This window comes from Chrysochloris asiatica, unplaced genomic scaffold (assembly GCF_000296735.1).
Source record: "Chrysochloris asiatica unplaced genomic scaffold, ChrAsi1.0 scaffold00042, whole genome shotgun sequence".
NCBI lineage: Eukaryota > Metazoa > Chordata > Mammalia > Afrosoricida > Chrysochloridae > Chrysochloris > Chrysochloris asiatica.
This window is the reverse complement of record NW_006408560.1, coordinates 19,283,536-19,291,371: the sequence shown is the minus strand read 5'-3', so window position 1 is coordinate 19,291,371 and position 7,836 is coordinate 19,283,536.

The window sequence follows — 7,836 nt, the reverse complement described above, 5'->3', positions numbered from 1 at the left end:
TCCCTTTACCCTGTATTTGTTTTGATCATAGACTGACCTCTCATAGTCTCTGAGTTTGTTCTTATAGTTTTGTTTTGTTACCAATTCTTCTTTCTGTTGATTTAATTCAGGGAGGTGCTTTCTTGTATGTCAATCTCTGGATGTTGTCTCTTTTTGTTGGTTCTCAGAGGGTTAATTTCTTGATTGTTGATTCTGTTCCATTGATCAATGTATCTTTCATTGTACCTGTACCAAGCTGTTTCAAACACTGTAGCTGTATAATTAATTTTGAAGTCGGGGAGTGAGAGGCCTCCAACCTTATTCTTCTTCTTAAGCAGTACTTTGCTTATCCTGGGTCTCTTTCCTTTCCATATAATGTTTGTAATTGTTTTATCCATTTCTTTGAAGAATTTCATTGGACTCTGGATTGGGATTGCATTATATGTGTAAATTGCTTTGGGCAGTATTAGCATTTTCACAATGTTAAGTCTTCCTATCCAGGAGCATGGTACATTCTTCCATTTTTGTAGGTCTCTTTTGGTTTCTTAAAGTAGTGTTTTGTAGTTTTCTCTGTATAAGTTGTTTGTTTCTTTGGTTACATTTATTTCTAAATATTTCATCCTTTGGGTGGCTATTGTAAATGGTATTGCTTTCCTAATGTCCTTTTCAGTGCTGTTGTTTTTGGTATAAAGGAATCCAATTTATTTTTGTATGTTGATCTTATATCCTGCCAGTTTGCTGAATCTTCCAATGAGGTCTAGTAGCTTTTTAACTGAGTCTTTGGGGTTTTCTATGTATCATCTGCAAATAGAGAGAGTTTTACGTCCTCTTTGCCAATCTGGATGCCTTTAATTTCCCTGTCTTGCCATATAGCTCTTGCTAAGACTTCCAGCACATTATTGAATAGGAGTGGTGACAAAGGGCATCCTTGCCTGGTTTCTGTTCACAGAGGGAAGGCTTTCAGTTTCTCTCCATTGAGAGTAATGTAGGCTGTTGGTTTTGTATATATGCCCTTAATTATGTTGAGGAATTTCCTTTCCATTCCTACTTTGTTGAGTGTGTTTTAATCAGGAATGGATGTTGGATTTTGTCAAAGCCTTTTCTGCATCAATCGTTATGATCATGTGGCTCCTTTCTTTTTTCTTATTTATATGGTGGATTATGTTGATCGTTTTTCTAATGTTGAACCATCCTTGTATCCCTGATATGAATCCCTCTTGATCATGATGTGCTGCTGTATTCTGTTGATTATACTTGCTTCATAAAATGTATTATGAAGTTTTCCATTATCCTTTTATTGTGGAATAATTTAGTAGAATTGTTGACAGCTCTTCCCTGATTGTTTGGTAGAATTCACCAGTGAAGCCATCTGGGCCTGGGCTTCTTTTGTTTGGGAGTTTTTTGATGATGTCATCAATTTCTTCTTTTGTTATGGGTCTGTTCAGGTTTTCTGCTTCACTCTGTGTAAGTTTAGGAAGTTCGTGTTTTTCTAAATACGTATCCATCTCTTCTAAGTTTACAAATTTTTTTGGAGTACAACTTTTCATAGTATTCTGTTATTATCCTTTTGATTTCCTTTGGTTACATTGTGACATCACCTATGTGGTTTCTAATGTGTGTTATTTGTGTTTTCTCCCTCTTTTCTTTTTTTAGGTTTGCCAATGGTCTGTCGATTTTGTTAATTCTTTCAAAGAACCAGCTTTTTGTCCTGTTGAATCTTTCTATGGTTTTTCTGTTTTCTATCACATTTATTTCTGCTCTAATCTTTTTGTTTCTTTTATTTTGGTGGCTATAAGTTCCCTCTGTTGGTCTGTTTCTAATTGTTGTAGATGCTGTGTTAATGTGTTCATTTTGGTTCTTTCTTCTTTTTGGATATGTGCGTTTATTGCAATAAATTGTTCTCTCAGCACTGCTTTCACCGTGTCCCAAAGATTTTGGTATGCTGTGTTTTCATTCTCATTTGTTTCTAGGAACTTTGTGTGTTCACATTTTATTTCTTCTACTATCCAGTCTCTTTTCAGCAGGGTATTATTCAGTTTCCATGTATTTGACTTGATTTCCTTAGTCTTCCTATTGTTGATTTCTAATTTGATAGCATTGTTGTCTGAGAAGATGCTTTGTATTATTTTGATATTTATATATTTATGGAGATTTGTTTGTGGACTAAGACATGGTCTATTCTGGAGAATGTTCCTTGTGCACTGGAAAAGAAAGTTTATTATGCTGTTGGAATGAGTGCTCTGTACACATCTTTGAGGTCTCGTTGACTGATTGTGTTGTTTAGTTTTTTTGTGTCTTTGTTAAGCTTCTTTCTTCTTATTCTATCCATTTTTGAAAGCGGTGTATTAAAATCACCCACTATTATTGTAGATCTGTCTATTCTTTCTTCAAATCTATTAGAGTTTGCTTTATATATTTTGGAGCTCTTTCATTGGGATCATAGATATTTATTATGGTTATGTCATCTTACTCAATTGTCGATCTTTAGATAATGTCAATCATTAGATAATGTCCGTCTTTATCTATCATGCTGGTTTTTGCCTTAAATTTTATTTTATCAGAGATTAGCACTGCCATTCCTGTTCATTTTTTATTGCAATTAGCTTGGTATATTTTCCCCATCCTTTGAGTTTTAATCTGCTTTTGTCTCTGTGTGTGAGATGTGTCTCTTTCAGACTATATATTGAAGGATCTTGTTTTCTTATCCATTCTGCCACCGTCCATCTCCTAACTGATGCATTTAATCTGTTTGCATTCAGTATAGTTATCAATAGGTATGGATTATTTGCTGCCATCATGTTACTTTGTTTGTGGTGTTGCTGCTTTTTTTGTTCAGTGTGTCTTCCTTTGCTGAGTTCTTGTTTTTTGTGTTCTTTCTTGTGCATTTTCTGATAGTTTTAATGTTTCCATGTTCTTCTTGGATTTTTCATTTTCTTGGTATGGTGTGAAGTGTTAATTTTCTTTGAAATTACCTTGTAGTCCATTAACTTTTCCCTCCATTTAGTGCAGTCTATTTCATCCTGCAATCTACCTGACCTTCTCACCTTCTGGATCTCTGTTCCTATGTGTTTGTTGTTGTTGTTGTTGTTATGTGCCGTGAAGTTGGTTCCGACTCATAGCGACCCTGTACAGGGTTTCCAAGGCTGTAAATCCTTAACAGGAGCAGAAAGCCTCCTCTTTCTCATGCGGAACAGCTGGTAGTTTTGAACTGCTGATCTTGTGGCCCGCAGCTGGATTCGTAACCACTACGCTAGCAGAGCTCCTTTCCAATGTGCTTACCTTCTTTTATATTGTAAGTGTTTTGATCATAGACTGACCTCTCAGATTCTCTGAATTTGTTCTTATAGTTTTGTTCTGTTCTTGACTTTTCCTTCTGTCAACTTAGTTCTGGGAGATCCTGCCACGCATGTCAATCTCTGGTTGTTGTCTGTTGTCTGTTCACTGAACTCCCTTAATGATGTTTTGTAGTGCAGGGTTGGCCTTGGAAAAATTCATTAGCTTCTGTTTATCGTGGAATGTTTTGATTACACTGTCATATTTGATTGGTATCTTTGCTGGTTAAAGGGTTCTTAGTTGGCAGTTTTTTTCTTTAATCTGGGGGAAGGATGATGGCTATGGAATGAGTTTTTGGCCTTGTAGGGGTGACTGGAATCCAACACTGATCTGATGAAGTGGAGCTTGGGTGCCTTCAGATTCAATCACAAGGTTGGCGGTTCAAGCCCACCAGTAACTCTGTGGGAGAAAGATGTTTTGCAGCCTCTGAAACTCCATACAGGGTCACTATGAATTGTAACTGACTTAACAGCACTTAACAAGAACAATTTCCATATAAATGTGCTTGAACATTACTACAGTAGCTGCTATAATGAAAAACTGTGATGCTTTTGTCTATTACTAGAACCACTGTAAATTCAACAGCCACAGTTATGGTTCAATACATGTCAGAAGATTGAGTAACTCAGTAGAAACTACAAGAGACTTGTTACTAGTCATGTGATTTTCTAAACTGGTGAGTAATTATTGGTAAATTTAGAAACAAAGTAAAATCTTACCTCAATTTATTTAGCAGCTTGCATTCCTGGAAATTCCAGCTTATTTTAAAATCCTATAAAAAATATTTGATGTTTACAGAGCAGTACTAGAATTGAGTAATATAAATAATCCATTAAAAAAATATATGTGTAAGTCTGGGAGGACATTCAAAAGTCAAAAGGAGCATTCTTTTGGTGAAGGGCAGTCCCAAGGATCCAGGATTTAGAACATCTTGACTCCTGTACTGTAATGCCAGTTTTCCAGTTGGCATCTAGTCAATTCCAATTAGTGACATCCCTATGTGAATAAAGTAGAACTATGCTCCATAGGGTTTTCATAGCTGTGACTTTTCAGAAGCATACTGCCAGATCTTACTTAAGAGGCACCTCTGGGTGGGTTTATATTGCTAACCTTTCAGTTAGTAGTCAAGTGCTTAACCATATGTGCCTTCTACGGATTTCCTAATGACAGTATGTCTTCTAATAATTGTGTCAATAAAAAATATTCACACTAATGTTCACCATGGTCCTTTGGGAGGTGGTATCATCTCTTTTGAAATTCATTGATTTTGGAGATCCTTAACTGTGGTTCAGAGAGAAGGACTGATTTCCTAACATGGTGAGTCAGGTTCAGATGTTGGCTGAAATCCAGGTCTTCTCATATTTTATCCAGCATTTTTTTCTGTCTTAACCCACTAACATTTTGAGAATTGAAGGAGCAGCTTTATTTGTGAGTTGTTAGGAAATTTAATATGTTTTCTAAATTGCCCTTATTCTCTATGAGACTCGTTGCTATAATGAGAACCTCAAAGAAAATGGTTGTTTGAAAGATGATTGCTGCTGCTACTGCTGCTTTGTATGCCGTCGAGTGAGTTCCAACTCATAGCGACCGTGTCTAGGGTTTCTGAGGCCGTAAATCTTTGCTGGAACAGAAGGCCTCATCTTTCTCCTGCAGGGCAACTGGTGGATTCAAATCTCTGACCTTCAGTTAGCAGCCCTACATGTAATCCACTATGCTAGTTCAGTTTAAATAATCTCATAATACATTTATTGATCATACTTACATCCACCACATCTTTTTGAAACCATTATGTTCCAGACCTCACAATATGTGATATAGCACTTTTCGTAAAATTTTATAGATATGCTTTCAATTTTATTCATTTAATGTATGCTTGTAATTAAAAGATGAAATGGAGCAGGAGTGTTTGTGATGAGGAAAAGCAATGATCTTTCTTGTTCCACCAGTCAGCCTCCAGTCCTACTCCACCAAGGCAATCATTTTGATTTCACTACTATTTGTGTTTTAGTACTTCTAGAGATAGTTTCCATTTCTTTGAAAAAAATCTTACATTGCTATTTCTTAACTTATTTTGCCAAGTTTAGACATTATCTATAAACTTTCTGTGATGATAAAACTGGAGTTAGCTCATGTTTATTACTTCCCCTTCAGTCTCTTCAAATAAGTTTATCTCACCATTTTAATCAGTTTTAAAAATTACTTTGCAATTGTATGTTAATACTTCAAACAGAAGAAGGGGACACTGAATGGTTTAAAATAGAAAATTTGGTGTGCATCCTTTCACTATACTTATTCAGTCTGTATGCTGAGGAAATAATCTGAGAAGCTGGATTATAAGAAGAAGAACAAGGCATCAGGATTGGAGGAAGACTCATTTATAACCTGCGATATGCAGATAACGCAACCTTGCTTGCTGGAAACGACGAGGATTAGAAATATTTACTGATGAAGATGAAAGATCACAGCATTCAGTGTGGATTATATCTCAATGTAAAGAAAATGAAAATCCTCACAACTGCACCAATAAATTGCATCACATTAAACAGAAAAGATTGAAGTTGTCAAAGATTTCATTTTACTTGTATTCACAATCAACACTCAAGGAAGCAACAGTCAAGAAATCATATTAAAGAACAAAGATATCACATTGAGGACTAAGGTGTACCTGACCCAAATCATGGGAGTTTCAATCAATGGTGCTATAGGATTCATACTGGACTATTCAAAACTACCAAGCACTCCTTGAAAATCCTACACAGGGTAGCTATGGGTTGCAACCGACTCAATGGTACTTAATGACAACGACATATGTATGTGAAAGCTGGACAAAGAATATGGAAGACTGAGAAAAATCAATTCATTTGAATTATGGTGTTGGTGAAGAATATTAAATATACTGCCAGAAGGACAAACAAAATTTGTTTTGGAAGAAGTACAGTCGTATTGCTGCTTGGAAGCGATGATGGCATGGAAGGTACTTCGGATACATTATCAGGAAAGACCAGCCCCTGGAAAAGGAAAACATGCTTGGTAAAGTGAAGGGTCAGTGAAAAAGAAGAAGATCCTTAATGAGACAGAGTGACACAGTAACAACCACAGTGAGTTAAAGTATAGCAATACTTGTAAGGCTGGATCAAGGCCAGGCAGTGTTTTGTTCAGTTGTACGTAGGATCGCTATGAGTCGATAACTAATCAATGGTGCCTAGAAAAACAACAACCTTAATTGCAGACAGCAGAGATACAATATATACTATTGTTTTACTCTTCACTTGTTCAGAATGAAAAAATGTAATGTCCTTACATTTCCATCTACCTCTTTCTTCTTCTTTTTACCATTTGTTTTTAGATTACTAAATTGAATTGTTGTTGTTGTTAAGTACCCCTGAGTTGGTTTCAACCCACAGCAACCCTGTATAGGGTTTCCAAGGAGCAGCTGGTGAGCTTGAACCACTGACCTTGCAGTTCAAACGACTTTGCAGTCTGGCGCATTAACCCATAGCACCACACCAGGGTAGTTAAAATTTGTTCTTAGTAAAAATTATGTGCTTTATCTATATATTGAGTCTGAAACTGTAACTCAGGTGTATTTTCATCATTATAATTGTGTGAATATCATTCACTACAGAGCCAAATGTTGTACTATGATTATAATGTTCTATCTAGCGCTTTCTTTTATTGTTCCTTGAAGATTTGAGTAGCCTTTTTTCTTGTATTGTATGACTTTATTTAGTAAGGATTTTATCAAACCCAAGGTATCCCTTTATATTCCTCTTCATCACTCTAACCCATTGGAACCAACTGTCCTTTCTAAGTTGTACTGATTATTCTTTAGGTTTGCTGAAGATATGTCTTTCAGTGACTTCCTTTCATTATGCGCCTAGGCTAAATTTCCTGTTCTTTAATCTCACAATTTTCCCTTTTTTAGTTTACTGCTTAAATTTGCTGTAGCATGCCTTAGAGCACATTTCTAAGAAAGAATATAAGGGAGATAAATGAAAGCATTCATTACTTTTTGAAAATGTCTTTTTTCTGCTCTTATATTATATTAATAAAGTGGCTATTGAATCCTAAATTGATAATATCTTTTGCTTCAGAAGATCTCCTCTTTTTAAACTTGGTTTACAAATTTAAACCAAATTTGTTGGTTTGCCAAGTCTTATTTCAATCTGCTTCTCATTATTTGGTAGACTAGTTTTTCATCTCAGGACATTGTTAGGATTTACTCCTTATTTTTGTCCCAAGGTTGTGTATATATCAATATTTACCACTATCCGTTTTAGCCTTTACATACCTCCCTGTATCTTCATCTATCTTCATCATTCTTCTGCCAACCTCCCTCTTCTTTTATACTTCTCTCCATGTCCCCTGAGTTAACATGTGTTTACCCTCTAGCCAGTGAATTACTCTCCCTTCCTCCTACTCCTGGTAACGATCAAAGACTGTTTCTTTTAGTATGCAAACCTTCTCTTGAGTTTTTACAATGGTGGTCTCATACAATATTTGTCTTCTTATGCTTGACTAATT